The sequence below is a fragment of the Lemur catta genome, chromosome X (assembly GCF_020740605.2).
Source record: "Lemur catta isolate mLemCat1 chromosome X, mLemCat1.pri, whole genome shotgun sequence".
In the NCBI taxonomy this organism is placed as follows: Eukaryota; Metazoa; Chordata; class Mammalia; order Primates; family Lemuridae; genus Lemur; species Lemur catta.
In genome coordinates this window covers 65,852,630-65,869,519 of record NC_059155.1, presented here as the reverse complement: position 1 = coordinate 65,869,519, position 16,890 = coordinate 65,852,630, and the positions used below count along the sequence as shown (strand labels likewise).

Here is a 16,890-nt window from a genome sequence, read left to right as displayed (position 1 = left end):
TGAAGTTACAAATAATCAGTTCAGCCAATAACTGATTGAGAAAATTGTTCTAATATAAACATGTCATCAAATTGTTTAAAACTGTATGCAAGAACTATAAAAGAGATTGCCTTGGTAGCCTTGATGGGAACTATTTCATTGTCAGAAATTTAGTAGATAGAGACCATGGAGGCAAAGTAAGTGTGGCATGAAGTCATGTCAACACTGAGTTTGAATCATGACTTCTGCCATTTGCTAGCTGTGTGACTTTGGAGAGGCTCCTTAATCTCTCTATGCCTCGGTGTTTTCATCTGTAAAAGATGAATAAATTATACCTACATCATGAGTTAGGTATAAATTAGCCATGAGAATGAGAAATAATGCATCGCATCAGACAAATCACAGTTGAGGGCATTCTACCACATACCTGATCAGCACTTCTCAAAACTGCCAAGGTCATCAAAAACAAGGAAAACTGTCACAGTGAAGAGGAGCCCAAGGAGAAATGATGATCAAATGCAATGTGGCATCCTATATGGGATCCTGGAAAAGAAAAAAGATACTAGGTAAAAACTAAGGAAATCTGAAAAAATTTTGTATGTTAGTTAATATATCAAAATGGTTTACTGTTTGTGACAAATGTACCATACTAATGTAAGACATTAATAAAAGAACAAAATGGGTGTGGGGTGAACAGGAATTCTCTGTATGTCTTTGCGACTTTTCTGTAAATCTAAAACTCTTCTGAATTTAAAAGCTTATTACCAAAAAAAGAAACCACCTGGCATAGTAGCACCCAGGCCAGAAGTACACAGTTAACAATAGTTGTTACTATTCTTGTGAAGTGCACATTAGAGATGATGCTAACAAGAACATTATCTTGATTCAACATTTTCAGGAGGAAGTAGGAGCTTGAAAGCCTTGGAGATGAGAGTTGAGGGAAGAGGAGGAAAGGGAAGATGAAGAGGGCATGAACACGCATGTTTTGTCTGCAGCTAGCCCCAAGCCTGTGACTTCCCTCACACGACCCTGTTGATTTTCCTTCTGGCATTATTCAGATTCTGTAATTATTTTACTCATTCACTTGTTCTCTGTTCTGAGCACAACCTCCTCTATCCTTGCCCTAGAATGTAAGCTCCCTGGAGAGGAGAGACCTTGTCTGTCTTTGTCACTTCTGTATCTACCATACCCAGCACAGAACCTGACATAGCACAGAAACTTTCTCTGAATTTACTGACTGAATGAATGATTCCATTGGCCATCAAAGGTCAGATTCAAGCTCTTTAGACCACAGCTGGAATCCTTTTCATACATGTTTATTTCTGTTAGCCTCCTCATAGTTCCCCACCTCTCAAAAAATTAAAGCAAACAAGCAAATAAACACAAACAATACTCCACTGACCAAGTAATCTACCTTAGGAGAAAAAAAGACCTCAACATTTGGGTCCAGATTTGCTGCCCCACGTGGTAATTTACATTTGCAAATATGGGTGATATAGCTTAAATAGAAATGCCCTAGTAATTACTTGTACTATATCTCACCTCATGTTTTCTGCTTAAATTAAGCCTCACAAAAATTTTGTTAGATAAGCAGGGCAGATATTTTTTACCACCATTACAAAAATAAATATGAAATATAAAATCTTATGTAAAAGAGATATAAAATATTTATATAAGAAGATTAGTTTTATCTAAAAAGACTTTTATAATAAAAAGAAGGAAGGAAGGAATTTAAGGTGGCATGATCATTCACACAGCTAATTAATAGGGCATTGTATTAGTCTGCTAGGGCTGCCATAACAAAATCCTACAGATGGGGTGGTTTAAAAAACAGAACTGTATCTTCTCACAGTTCTGGAGGCCAGAAGTCTAAGATCAAGGTACAAGCAAGGCTGGTTTCTGATGAGGCCTCTCTCCTCAGCTGTGTTCTCACAGTGCCTTTCTCTATGCAGGGAGAGAGAGCGCGTGCAAAGAGCACAAGCTCTGGTGTGTCTTTGTCTTATAAGGACACCAGTCCTATTGGCTTAGGGCCCAGCTCTTAATGACCTTATTTAACCGTAATTACCTCCTTAAAGGCCCTATCTCTAAATACAGTCTCATTAAGGTTGAGCCCTCCAACATATGAATTTCGGAGGCACACAATTCAATCCATCACAGGAATGTTCTCTGACAAGGGGCGGGAGGTTGAACAGGATGAGCAGGGAGAAGCTAATACTAACTGAACAGAGAGGAACTAACCATTAGACCAGGGGTTAGTAAACTATGGCCTTTGGGCCAAATTTGAGGGCTAACTTCAGTTTATAGATAAATTTTCATTGGAACACAGCCTATCCATCATTTACATATTGTCCTTGGCTGCTTTCGTGCAGTGTTGAGTGCTTGCCCTGGAGACTATGGCCCACAAAGCCCAAAATATTTATTCTTTGGTCCGTCACAGAATAAAAATGCTGACACCTGAATTAGACAAATACATGAGAGTTCATTCCATCCATAAGATAATGCCATAAGGTCAGTATTCTTGTCACTTGACCAATGAGGCAGTGGAGGCTCTAAGAGGTGACATGATACCCACATCCACATGGCCTGGAGGGACAGAGCCTGGAGCAGGAGCTCAATGACTTCAAAGGGTACCCTTTTTAGGCCACCTCACCTCTGGGCCTAGGGCTTTTCTCATAGAACTCAGAATGGTGTGTGCATACAGCTGCCAGGCCTGTGGCCTGGGCAAGTTGTCCCATCTGCACAATGGCTTCCCACAATCCTCTCAGCCTTGAAGGTCAAGGACTATTGTCACTCAGGCCCAAACATCCCACTGTCACCATTTATGCCTTATCAACAGTTGACTATAGCTATTTTAGGCCCTCAGTTTCTGAAAATTTTATTTTGTTTCAATTTATGTTATATACCAAGGCATGTGTTTTATATGTCTAGGATTTACACAGAAAACAGATCATTCACATTAAGGGAGCGTTGCAAATAATTATGTAGACCTTAAGGTTTCTGGGGATAATTTTGGGACTTTTAGTCCCAAATGTGATTGTTAGTCCTTTTCTTTTCAGCATTCAATATTGAACTCATGGTGCTTTCCTTATAGTAGGAATAAAAGAGGCATGTGATTACAACTCAGGTTCCTTTTTACGGGCATTTGTCAGTAGAAAATAATTCCAAGATCCTCTTTCAGTTAGTAAAGGCATTTCCCAAATTATGCACCCAAGAATCCAGAGCATTTTCATTAGGTCTATGGTAGAATCTAAGGAAGCAAAACTGTAATTGGGATTAATTTTACTATTGGCTAATAGATCACTTACTATTATTCTGCTTGTTGATCTTCCTGTCCACAAAGACAAATTATTTGCCTGTAGATTCACAATCCTTTAGTCTGCTCAGCATCAACTCATCTGAGGAACATCCTGTTTCCCATTTCCATTGGTCCTAGGTGAGTTGTCAATCACACTGCTTTCTCCCCCAGACACAGTAATTGATCCGGGGAAGAAAATGTGACCCAATCGGAGCAAATTCCTCAGAATGCCCAAAAAGTTGGGAGAGAGGCCTTCATAAAGAGTGGCAACGGGCTGAGAGATGAAGGCAGAGTATCTGGATTCAGCCCTTCCTCAGGCTTTACCCACCCCTGGATTTCCTAGGGATATGAACCAAAAATTTCTTCTCCTGTTTAACTCAAGCTGGACTCTTTACTCAAAATCCAAAATGTCCTAACATAACATACTTCCAGGTCTTCTGAGTGCCCCTCAGAAACATGTGTTAGCAGCTTCGAGAGGGCATAGGGCACTTAACATTGAGATTCATGGGGCCCCATCCTAGCTACAATCCTAGAGCCCCCAGGTCATCCCTGTGCCAGGTTGAGTAGCTTTAGAAATGGAGAGCCTACCAGACAGGGGATGCAATATAATTTCTTGGATCTGTTTATACCTTCTCTTATGCACCTAAGTGCAGTCTGGACTTGCTTCCTTAAATTCCACGTCTCCCTGTCCTTTGGCTCTTCTTAGAGTGGAAGCTGGACAAATTCTTATGCTGTTGACATTTCATTAGTGGCAATCTTGGGAGAGAAAATAAGACCAACTAGGACTAATGACTGGACCCCCAACATTGACAGTGCTTGATGGAGTGGGCTGGCCAAAGTCTGGCGCCAGGGGTGGACCCCAACCCTACGAGCAGTCCTGTGCACCACCGAGGGAATTAGGAAGGAGAAATAAAGCCCATAGCACACCACCAAGTGGCTGCAAAATTACTCCTGCAATGAAGATATATTTTTTCTCCTTTGTTTTCCATGGGATACCTTTCTAAACCTGTCTAAACTCCCCCTCACTAAATTCTTTAACTGTCACCTGAAGTGTTAACTATGACTCAGAGTTTCCCTAAGATAATCTCTACAACCTACTCTCCCCAGGAATGGTACCCACTGAGGTCCACCCACACCAGCCAAAACCGATCCAAATGGCTGAGATGCCTTGATGCTGTTTAAACTGGGCACTTATAGTGTTTGCTGGTAGTGATAAATAAGCACCCTTCTTTGTTGTCTCGTTTCTTTGCAGTTTAACTTGGCTTCCTCTGTTTCAGACTGAAGGGAACCGAAGTAAATTCTTAAGACACACAAGGAAGGAAAGCTCTTTGTGCTGAAGGAGGTCTGCCAAGGTGCTAATTCCATCTTTGGTAGGTTTTTCCCAGGACTGTGTTTCTCATCCAGGAATTTCCCTGAGCTCGAAGGTTCACACGTCCAAATTCCAGCTTTGAATAAATAAACCAACTAAAGTGCTCAGTTGCCTCAGGGATTAGCAGAGCAGTTGCTGAACTTCTATCGCCCCCCAGTGGTAATTTCTTAGGTCTTTTTGTTAAGGATTTTCTTACTCCTAAAATTTAGCTTAGTGTTCTCCTTCCCTCCAAAGTTGTTTAAATTTTTTTTTTAATTCTCACACTGAAGATTATGAGGCCTTTGTGTGGAAATGTGTTGGTGATGTCTAATTAATACCTGGGTCACAGGGTCATAGATGGATAAGATGTCCATGATTCTCAATGTAAGAGACTTTTCGGATTTTTCAATCTGGTCTCTATTCTGAGGCTCCATTTTCAGAGAAGGTAAAAATAACCAGCACCAAATCACTAAATACAGAAGACACTCTCACTGCGTGGCATCAAGATACCTAGAGAATCAGCTAGCTTTGGTTGCATACAGATGAGAACTCAACCAGCCACAACTATTTAATATCTTCTCTGCAAAACAAAATATGGACTACATGAGATTCCAAAAATATAAAGCAGAAACTGTGTTGAGAGAGAGAGCATGGGTACATATGAAATAGCCAGGGAACACTTTTATAGCATAATAAGCTTGCAAATTCATGCAAAATACAGTCAATGATTTTTGGTGGCTGGCATAAAATCTTCACCTTGTTTTGTAGAAAAGAAAGATTTGGAATTTAGGAAAGCAAGTCCAGACTGAAGAGGCTTATCTTCAACTCAAAAAGGAGAAGGTTCTTGCCTCCTTTCCCACAATGGAGTTAGTACTTAAGTTTATTTTTCAGATCATAGTAAATTCCTTTGGTTCACCACCTGCCATGCTCCACCCTCACACCTCTTTTAAATTAAAGGCCAGGTGCCTTGCAGTCCTTTAAATAATACTAACCCAGCTCTAAACTGCTACATACCAGGCAGTCCTGAAAATGCTAAATCCTGAGTGGAGTGTGTGTCTTTCTGCTTCCTTTACTCAGATCTTGTCTGCTTTCTGGCCAGAACATTCTCCTTCCCTGGCCAGCTCTCCCCTTGCCTTCCGAGGGCAAACATCACCTAATCTATTTTGTTGAAGAATCCTAAATCTGGCCAGGCATGGTGGCTCACACCTGTAATCCCAGCACTTTGAGAGGCAAGGTGGGAGGATTGCTTGAGGTCAGGAGTTCAAGACCAGCCCAAGCAAGAGCAAGACCCCATCTCTACAAAAAATAGAAAAATTAGCCAGTCATCCTGGCGCATGCCTGTAGTCCCAGCTACTTGGGAGGCTGAGGCAGGAGGATCACTTGAGCCCAGGAGTTGGAAGTTGCAGTGAGCTATGATAACACCACTGCACTCTAGCTGAGGAGACAGAGAGAGACTCTTTCTCAAAAAACAAACAAAGAAAGAATCTTAAATCCGAGTGGTCTGGGGGCCTCAGTAGTAGTGCAAACACACACACACAAACACACAAATTAAACACCACAGAATGTTTTATTATCAACTTACCATATTTTGTATGACATTTGTTTCATAAGGTCACCCTCAAGCAAAGTGTGAGCCTTTGTCAGCTAGGCCTGGCCTCCCTACCTCCTGGAGCTCAACGTCTGATTCACTTGAATCTCCCAGTCCATGGTCCATGGAAGATCAGGTTTCCCCAGGTTATACTGCACTCCTCAGGGACTTATGTACCCATGGTCACTTCTGCCTCTGGGCTCCTCTTTCTGCCATGCAGGCTCAGTCCACATTGACCTAGATGGGAAACTCAGCCCCTTTATCATCTCCTGTGAAAACCCACTCACCAAATCACTTGTTGAGTTTTTAAAAACTCATAACAAAATACAGATATATGGATATTTCCTAAACATGATAAAAAAATGTATGCCAATCTAAAAGTTAGCAGAATGCTTAATGGGTAAACACTAGACACATTTCCACAAAATTAGGAATGCCCACTACCACTTTTATTTAATATTTTTCTGGAAAGTCAGACCCCATGCAGGAGAAAGAAACTAGAGGCATTAATGTTGGAAAGGAGGAAGTAAAATAATTTTTAGTTAAGGTTATATGAAATAATCCCTAAAAAATCCAAGGTAAACACACAAAAATTAAAACTAAAGACAAAAGAATTCAAAACATGAAAGAGAGGCCAGGCGCAGTGGCTCACGCCTGTAATCCTAACACTCTGGGAGGCTGAGGTGGGCAGATTGTTTGAGCTCTGGAGTTCGAGACCAGCCTGAGCAAGAGCGAGACCCCATCTCTACTAAAAATAGAAAGAAATTATATGGACAGCTAAAAATAGATATAGAAAAAGTAGCCTGGCATGGTGGCGCATGCCTGTAGTTCCAGCTACTCGGGAGGCTGAGGCAGAAGGATTGCTTAAGCCCAGGAGTTTGAGGTTGCTGTGAGCTAGGCTGATGCCATGGCACTCTAGCCCAGGCATCAGAGTGAGACTCTGTCTCAAAAAAACAAAACAAAACAAAACAAAACAAAACATGGCTGGGCGCGGTGGCTCACGCCTGTAATCCTAGCACTCTGGGAGGCCGAGGCGGGTGGATCGCTTGAGGTCAGGAGTTCGAGAGCAGCCTGAGCAAGAGCAAGACCCCATCTCTACTAAAAATAGAAAGAAATTATCTGGCCAACTAAAAATATATATAGAAAAAATTAGCCGGGCATGGTGGCACATGCCTGTAGTCCCAGCTACTCAGGAGGCTGAGGCAGTAGGATTGCTTAAGCCCAGGAGTCTGAGGTTGCTGTGAACTAGGCTGACGCCACGGCACTCACTCTAGCCGGGCAACAGAGCGAGACTCTGTCTCAAAAAAAAAAAAAAAAAAAACATGAAAGCATAAAAATGAATATAGTCATTGCAGCTTGTTTTAATCCATTTTGTGTTACTACAACAGAATACCTGATGTTGTGTAATTTATAAAGAAAAGACGTTTATTTGGCTTACAGTTCTGCAGACTACACAAGAAGCATGGCACTGGCATTATCTCAACTTCTGGTGAGGGCTTTTGTTATACATCAAAACATGGCAGAGAAGGCCAAAGGGGAAGCGGGCACATGCAAAGAGAGTGCAAACTAGAGGAGGAACCTCACATTATAACAGTCCTGCTCTCCCGGGAACTAATCCATTCCCCCAAGAACTAATCCATTCTTGGGAGAGTGCAAACCCTCTGCTGTGAGAACTCACTACCATGAGAACTGCACCCAGCCATTCACTCCCATGACCCAAACACCTCCCACTAGGCTCCTCCTCTCAGAACCACCACACTGGGGATCAAATTTCAACATGAGATTTGGTAGGGACAAACCAATCATATCTAAACCATAGCAGGGCTGTACCTTATTCCTTATACCAGAATAAATTTCAAATATATGAATTATTTATAGTAAAAAGTTGTATTTTTTTTAAATTGAGGAAATGTGGGAGAATTAATTTAGAAATTAAAGTATTTCTAACTACACCATAATACCTAGAAATAATAAAAGAGTAAAAAAGTAAGATGAATAAAAATTACTCAAAGAAAAACTCACCACAAGCAAAAACAAAAGAAAAAAATAATCTTAGAAAATATTTCAAACTCACACTTTAGACAAAAGGTTAATTTCCTTGCCTAGAAATCAAGAGCAATATGCTGTGTTGAGGAAGGTGTGGGGAAACAGGCACTCTCATACAGTCCCAGGGAAGTGTTAATTGATACATTCACCTATCAAAGGTCATTTGGAAAAGTCTATCAAAGTTTTAAAACTATGTTCCCTTTGACCCAGTCATTTCAATTCTAGGTATTACACAGATATGCTCACACAGTGTGAGAGATGATATAAGGACAATATTACTCACTGTAGTATTGTTTGTAATAGGAAAGTGTTGGAAACAATCTAAATTTAGTTCATTAGTAAGGGATTAGTTACATAAATTGCATTAATCTATACAATGAAATTGTATATACCTGTTAAATAAAAAAACCCACTGTACTAATATGGAAATTCATATTTTAATTCTTGAATCTGTTAAATGAAAACAAAAAGGAACACTGTATGTGTTGATATGGAAAACCTCCCAGATATTTTAGGTAAATAATAACAAGGGTTAAACCCTAAAGTATGCTACTATAATATTTGTGTTAAAAGAATGGAGTCGGAGAGAAAATAGCTGTTCTATAGCATCTAACAGTGTTTGCTACACTGGAATAATCCCTACTTAGCCATTATAAATCAATTAATGGTGATGATTGCACAACATTGTGAATGTATTTAATGCCACTGGATTGTACACTTAAAAATGGTTAAAATAGGAAAATAAAAAATCAGATTTCAGACTTGCCAGCCTTCACAATTGTGTGAGCCCATTCCTTAAAATTCCTTTAGAAAATACACACACACATATCCTATTGGTTCTATTTCTCTGGAAAACCCCAATGATACAGTTGGTAAGATAGAGATCTGGGGACAAAAGAGCACACCTCAGATAACTGCATGCACTGGGCTTCATACTGCCTCTGCTTCTGACATAAGTAACATGAGGGGAGGGTGCAATTGGACAGGAACTGAGCAAACTGGCAGGGAGTCCCCAGGGCAGAGGGGCAAGGGTAAGATATTTTAACATTTATAATATGTTAACTGTTCATGTTTTATAATTTAGAATGTATTTCTTTGGGTTTAAAGCCTGATATTGCTATTGCTGTTTGTGTGTGTGTGTGTGTATGTGTGAGAGAGAGAGAGAAGGAAAACCCAAACCTTTGCTACATTTTGATTATATCTTTTAAATATTTGTACTAATAACTCTACATTTAGAGCCTGTATATCTTTGGGCTTTATTGCATAGGGAAGCCACGCAATAGAATAATATCACAAACATCTTTATCTACTAGGATTCAAGAATTAAAATATGAATTTCCGTACTCCCCAAAGCACATTTATTGGAAAACTGCATTTCATGTGGTAGTGTTACAGAATGGTTTGTCAACTTGTCTTTTGTGGCTTTAATTTTTCAATGCCACTTTAGTGTGAGTCCAAACCACTCAAGAGAGCCTTCCCCTCCTTCCTCTACAGCCATGCAAACCTTGCCTTCTCGATTTTCCTTCCATTTTTACTTCTCTTCTCTCCAACTTATTAATTCACAAGCCTTACAATAACAAATCAAACTGCCAAGGAGAAAGGAATATATTTAACTTGGGTAGTCAAGCATTCTCTTCCTAATAGGGAAACCAAACTAAACAAAGAAAGTTCGTTGGTAAATATAGAATGACATCAAAGAAAACCAAAGGCCTTAAAGGATGTTACCATCCATCCTTGTGGTTTTAATATCCAACCATAGGGCTGGGCATGGTGGCTCACGCCTGTAATCCTAGCACTCTGGGAGGCCGAGGCAGGCGGATTGTTTGAGCTCAGGAGTTTGAGACCAGCCTGAGCAAGAGTGAGACCCTGTCTCTACTAAAAATAGAAGGAAATTATATGGACAGCTAAAAATATATATAGAAAAATTAACTGGGCATGGTGGCGCATGCCTATAGTCCCAGCTACTCGGGAGGCTGAGGCAGGAGGATCGCTTGAGCCCAGGAGTTTGAGGTTGCTGTGAGCTAGGCTGATGCCATGGCACTCTAGCCCAGGCAACAGAGTGAGACTCTGTCTCAAAAAAAAAAAAAAAAAATATATATATATATGCAACCATACCTTATGACTTACATTGTCTTATCTATAATCAGCTCTTCCCTGAGTTCCAATTTTGTGTTCTGAAATGCTTCTTGGATTCCACTGCCTAGATAACCGTGGTCATTTCAACTGCAACGTGTCCATCACCAAACTCATCTTGCCCCTAAATTTATGTATTTCTTAGAATCAGCAGCCATGTCTTTACTCCTCTCTTATTTACTTAATCTTAACTTTGTCTTTATGTAGTAAGATGGTAATTTCAGACAACTATGGGCTACCATAAGACTCTCTCCTTCAAAAGAATAAGTATGTTGGAAGGTCTTTGGTTGCAGTTTATGCTTTAAAAAATGAAAGGTTAATCCGATATCCACTGGAAATTTCATTAACATAATCCTGTGGTTTCCCCCATTTCTCTCTAACATCAGTAGGCATTAGCAAACCAAATCCACTACTAATTATTTCCAAAGGGATGAAAAGATCAAATCTGCCACTCCTCTAGGCAAGACTACACTGATGTTTTCTGCCTGGGTTAATTGTGACTCACATGGCTCTCCCGAGCTCCTCTCCAGAGCAAAGCTCATTTCACCCATTCTTACCAGTGTTGCTCCCATCTTTTTCAGTGGTCATTTGTAAAGGCCCACTTGTGGCAACAACTGCATCAGCAACTTAATCATAATAACCCCAATAATAATAATTTTTACTACTCAACAATAGTGAGGTTTTTACCCATTTCAGCCTCAGAATGCCTGTGGGTGTTGGTTTGGGGTAGAATGAAGGGGTAATGAGTTAAATAGTCCCAATGTAGTTAGTGTACATACACACACACACACACACACACACACACACACACACACACACACACACACACATGACAGGCTGAGAAGGTAGGAGCCCATGCTTTAGCTTCCAGGTATCAAGGAGACGAAGTTTCTGGCGTTTGGTCTTCCCAGAATAGTTTCTCCACCTTGGCATTATTGACATTTGGGGCCAGATAATTATTTGTTGCTACAGTTGTCCTTTGCGTTATAGGATGTTTAGCAGAGTCCTTGGACTCTATCCACTTGATGCCAGTAGAAACTCCTATCCCAAGTGTGACAACCAAAAATGTCTCCAGACATTGCCAAATATCCCCTCAGGATGGGGGCAGCAAAATGATCCCCAGGTGGGAAGTACTGTCACAGAGAGAAGCAGGGCCCTGTCTCATCTCAAACTTCATACATGTCGGATTTTGGAACAGAGGCAGATGCTAGGCATCTCCCTGTTGGCATCTATCAGAGGATAGCCTTCATTTTTCTGAATTGGCCCTATTGCAGGCCCATCAGTGCCCACTTAGACCCCCTTGGCTGGTATCAAAAAGAGTCTAATCTTATTAAATAAATTCAGCTATAAATTAGAGAAACTTTCTCAAAGAGCAATGCCCTGCGTACATCTGGAGATATGGAACTAGGGTTTGAATAAGGTGGGAGTGATCCACAATGAAAGGTAGTCATTCACAATCAGTGAATTAATTCAATTTTTATAGGTTTATACTGACTCTAGACTCTCATAAAAAAAAAGCTTGGGACTTACCAATTAGTAATAATATATACTCAGAAGCTATTACAATGGTTGTGAGAATATTAAACAGAATGATAACCTCTATCAACCTGTAATTCTATTGGCACCAAATCCTTTTAAAGAAAAGTGGTATTTATTTCCAAGAGTAAGAGGCAACCCTAGCCCTTGGTATAGACATGATCTCTCTGAGTACAGATGTGGTGAATCTTGGCAGATTCTACAGAACATGGAGCTGTAAGGGGGTCCCCTGGCTGTGTTTTAGTAATTTACCTTCATTCATTCAGGCCTCAGCAAGGACTGTGAAGTTCATGGGCAGGGCTGGCAGGGAGCCAAGTGAAGGTCTCCAGGCATAATTAGAGAGTAAAGTCAAGAAAAACAACCTATTTCTGTTGTCAGATCAAATAACGCTTCTTTTTAAAAAACCCTTCTATGGCTTCACATTTCAACTAGAATAAAATGTAATATACTCTCCATGGCCTATGGCATGGTCTAGCCCCCACCTCACCCCCTATCATTCTGCTCCTGACTCACTCTGTGGGCCACACTGGTCTTCCTCTGTTTATTCTGATCTCAGAACATTTTCCTGTGCAATTCTCATTGTCTGCACCACTCTTTGCCTTGATATTTACATTGTTATTCAGGTCTCAGCTAAAATGCCACCTTCTTAGGTATTTGCTGACAACCAGATTTGAAACAGTATCCCTGAGCTCTAGTTCTATACTGTGCACACTGATCGTCTGGGGATCATGTTACAAGACAGACTTTGACTCCGTGGTTCTGGAGCTGGGCCTGAAATTCTGCATTTCTAAGGAGGTCCCAAGAATACAAACCTGTTGCTACCTGGATTACGCTTTGGATACTCCTCAATCTCTGTCACATTGCCTGTTTCATTTAGTTGGTGGTATTTCTCATGGTCTGAAATTATTTATCTGTTTGTGTATTGGATTGTCCGTTGGTTGATCTATTCATTTACTAGAACATACATTTAAGAGCAGGAACTTTTTACAGCACTTTTGTGTTCTCAGCACTTATCACAGTACCTGGCACATCACAGATGCTCCATAAATACTGGTGAATGAATGATGTTGTTCAAGATTCATTGATTCTGAAAAAAAAAGATTCATTGATTCTGTTATCCCAGTAGTACCTGCTTACTGACTGCTTCAGTGAGTGCTCATTTATACAACAGAAACTAGACTGTAATGATAAGGCAGTGCTACTCAAGTGCCAGTCCAACAACTGCTAGTTACTTGCTCAGACTGAGATAAAAGGCTTATACTAGAATGTAAATCTCCTATGCCACTAAGCACAATTTTATATGAGATGAGGTTTTTTTCATAGCAAGGCTTTCTTGGTGAAGGAAGCAATGCCTTGCTTTGCCTTCTGGTGAAAGCTCCTCATCCCACAGTAGAATAGTAACAGGGTGCGAACTGGCCCCACTGGCAGAACACATTTTGAGTAGCACTGATATAAGGAATAAAAAGCTGAGTAAGATCTATTTTCTAACTTCAGAAAACCCATATGTAGGTAAAAGAAATACACATTTAAGTACAAAATTACAATTTTTTTGTCAAGTATGATAATAGAGAACTGTATGAAAAAAACAGGGAATTGTGGGAAAGACAAGGAATTGGTCCTTTGTGCTCCCCCTTTAGCCACACCCTTCGCAACACCTGCACTCCATTGTAACCATGAACCCTCCCAACATGCACCTTCCACCTGACCACACACCACTCATCTGGGCCATGCTCCTCCACTGGGACCCTGCTTTCCTCTTTGACCATTCCCACACCCTCATGCAGAGCTAGCTATACTCTCCTGTTGAGACCCTACCTTCTGTGTCATGCCTTCACACCCAGGCCACACCCTCTTCTGGTGCTCTGACCTTAGGCATGAACAACCTCTCCTCTGGGCCTGATAATGGGAAATTGTGGAGTTGCAGGACCAAGCTTGGGTCTTCTAAGAAATTGTGAAAGGGAACTGAGAATTTTGGTAGAGAATAAAAAAAATGGTAGGTGAGATGGGGAATTATGGGAGATAATGGAGAATTATGGGAAAAGGGAGAATTGTGGGAGAAAATGAAGTATCATGAGAGAACAGAGAATTGTGAGAGGGAATGTGAAACTGGAGGAGAGACTAGGGAATTGTGAAAGAGAACAGAGTATTGTGAAAGAATGGAGAATTGTGAGAGAGAATAAAAAATTGTGGGAGACACAGGCAATTGTGAAAGAGGATTGAGTATTGTGAGAGAGCAGAAAACTGTGAAAGAGAATGGAGAATGCTGGAAAATATATGGGATTTGTAGAAGAACCAGAGGATTATGGGAGAAAATATAGAATGGTGAGAGACACGCGGAATTGTGGGAAAGAACAGATAAGAGCATGAGGCAGGGAATTAAGGGACAGAACAGAGAATTGTGGGCAACATAGGAGAATTATAGGAGAATCAGGGAACTAAGGGAGAGAATAGAGAATTGTGGGAGGCAAAGGATATTGTGGGAAAGACAAATTAGTAGAATAGGGAATTGTGAAAGAGAATGAAGAATGGTAGAAAGTGGAGAATTGTAGAAAAGAAGAAAGAATCGTGGGAGACATGGGAAATTGTGGGAGAGAAGGGAGAATTATGGGAAAGAAGGTCAATTGTGGGGCAGTTAGGAAATTGGGTAAGAAAATAGAGTATTGTGAGAGAAGTATGAGACTGGGGAATTAGGAAAGAAACTGGGGAATTGTGAATGAGAATCAAGTATTTTAAGAGAATGGAAAATTATGAGTGAAAGTGGAGAATTGTGTGAGAGAACAAAGAATTGTGGGCAAATGGAGAATTATGGGAAAAATAGGGCATTGTGACTTTGAAAATTGTGTTCAAAGGGAGAAACATGAAATTCTGAGAGAGACAAATCGTGGAAGGAAATAGAGGATTGTGGGAGGGACAAGAAATTGTGGGAGAGACAAAGAATTATGAGAGAGAACAGGCCATTGTGGTAGAGACAAGGGATTGTGTGAAAGAAGAGGGAATTGTGGGAGAGAATAGGGAATTGTGGGAGGGAGGGGAAAGGAATTGGGTGGAACAGAGAGTTGTGGGAAATATAGAAGTATGGGAGACACAGGGAATTGTGGGAAGGACAAGACAATTGTGGGAACAATAAGGAATTGTGTGACAGAAAATTGAATGGTGGGAGGCATAGAGAATTGTTGGAAGGAACAGAGACATTTGGGAGTAACATGGAATTGTGGGAGAGAGAGAATTGTGAGAGATGGAGAAATGTAGGAAAAAAACTGAGAATTGTGGGAGACAGTAAATTGTGGGGAGAAATCACAATTGTGGGAGAGACTAGAGAATTGCAGGCAAGACAGTAAATTGTGGGACAGAAAAAATGAATTGTGGGAGACATAGAGAACTGTGAGAAGGAGTAGAGAATTTTGGGAATGACATGGAATTGTGGGAGAATAGGGGAACTGTGAGAGAGACAGAGAATTGTGGAACAGAACTGAGAATTGTAGGAGACAGAGGGAATTGTGGAGAATAAACCTGAATTATGGGAGAGTCAAAAGACTTGTGGGCAGAGGAAGAAGTTGAACTGTGATGTAGCGAATGTAGTGTCAGTGGAATCCTCTGCCGGTCCTGTGGCAGCTCTGAAGGTAGATGGCCCTTTCCAGTTGTCCCCTTGAGGCTGGGGGCCTGGCCTTAAGTATCCTTGAAGAGAATATTCATAAAATGCCACCGTCCCCAAGGAGGGAATGTGATTTTGTGTGAGGCAATTCTCTTAGGCAGAGGGCAATTCCTGGAGGCTCAACTGAGAGCTGCGAGCCACCAACACTCCCAGGATCTAGGGGAATGGACTGCCAGAGCCCTGAGAGGGGATCTGGGCATACTACAGGGATATAGAAAAACATACAGTTTTGATTAACACTTTAAGTAACAAGATCAAACTACCTTAATTTCAAAGTAGTCATGGGTAGTATTTTGAGAGAGACACAACCATATGCAACATAATTTATCTGTAATTTCTGAAAGGTGGTCTCACTAATAACCTACCTAACAGAGGAAAATAAACTACCAAACAAAGTAAGAGAAATAAACTTACAACACAACTACCCTTTGTTTAATTAAAACACTGTAGCCTAACTTGTTATCTCTGAGTTCTTTCTTAGCCTTGAAAACATTCCTCAGTGGACAGTAGGACTGTGAGCTTCCCCTGCTTCCTCAAGAAGAGACAGTACCAGATGCCTCCCGCTATCAAGAAAAAAGAAGAAACTAATTTCTACTATCAATCTGCTACGTGAGAAACAGAAAAAGCCAACACAGCAGCTTCACAGGCGCTTTTGTTATCAGTCCCCTGAAGCAGAGAAAAAAGCCGTCTGTATCCTTTAAAAGGACCAAGCGACTTTCCTGGTGGCCCGACATTTCTTTCTTCCCTCTGTGTGTCATGGCCCCCCTCTCTCTTTCTTTCTTTCTCGGGAAAGTAAATAAACTTTTACTTTTGTATATCCTAGTCACTGTCTGAGAATCCCCCCCCCCCCCGCCCTCTGCGTATAAACTTCACACTCCAACGTTTCCATTAGCGCCACGTACCGCTAACACTACTAGGACTTGTTGCCTACATTCCCGACAGAAGAAAAGGTTCAATTTCTGTTGGAGGTAAATGAAAATACAGATATTCAAATCCACGAACCCAGTTAAGGAGGCCTGGGCAGCCAAAACCCTATCTTATTCATTTTTGAATCTCCAGAGTCAGTCAGAGCTCTGGACACCTACTAATATTTCTTGAATCATTGCTATAATTAAAACCGACGGGATAACATTAAAAATAAAACAGAAATTTTAAAACTTCTCCACAGCGCCTTCCCCGCTCGCCCCCCGCTGCCGCTTAAAGTATTTATAGCAGAGAATTTTACCCTCGGGGAGCCTGCGAACCAGACAACTCTCCCATCAGCTCGGTTTTGAAAAGGGCGCCCGGCCAGAGAGGCGGGGCCAGAGAGCGGG

At 41.0% G+C, this 16,890-nt stretch overlaps 1 long non-coding RNA gene across 1 annotated transcript; it reads right to left on the bottom strand.

The window, feature by feature from the left end:
• Nucleotides 1-509: 509 nt before the first annotated feature.
• On the bottom strand, nt 510-16,860 carry LOC123628682. The gene is made up of 3 exons (XR_006731726.1): nt 16,803-16,860; nt 12,948-13,012; nt 510-522 (listed from the first exon to the last, which is right to left on the bottom strand). It is a non-coding gene; the product is annotated as an uncharacterized LOC123628682 (long non-coding RNA).
• Nucleotides 16,861-16,890: the final 30 nt, after the last annotated feature.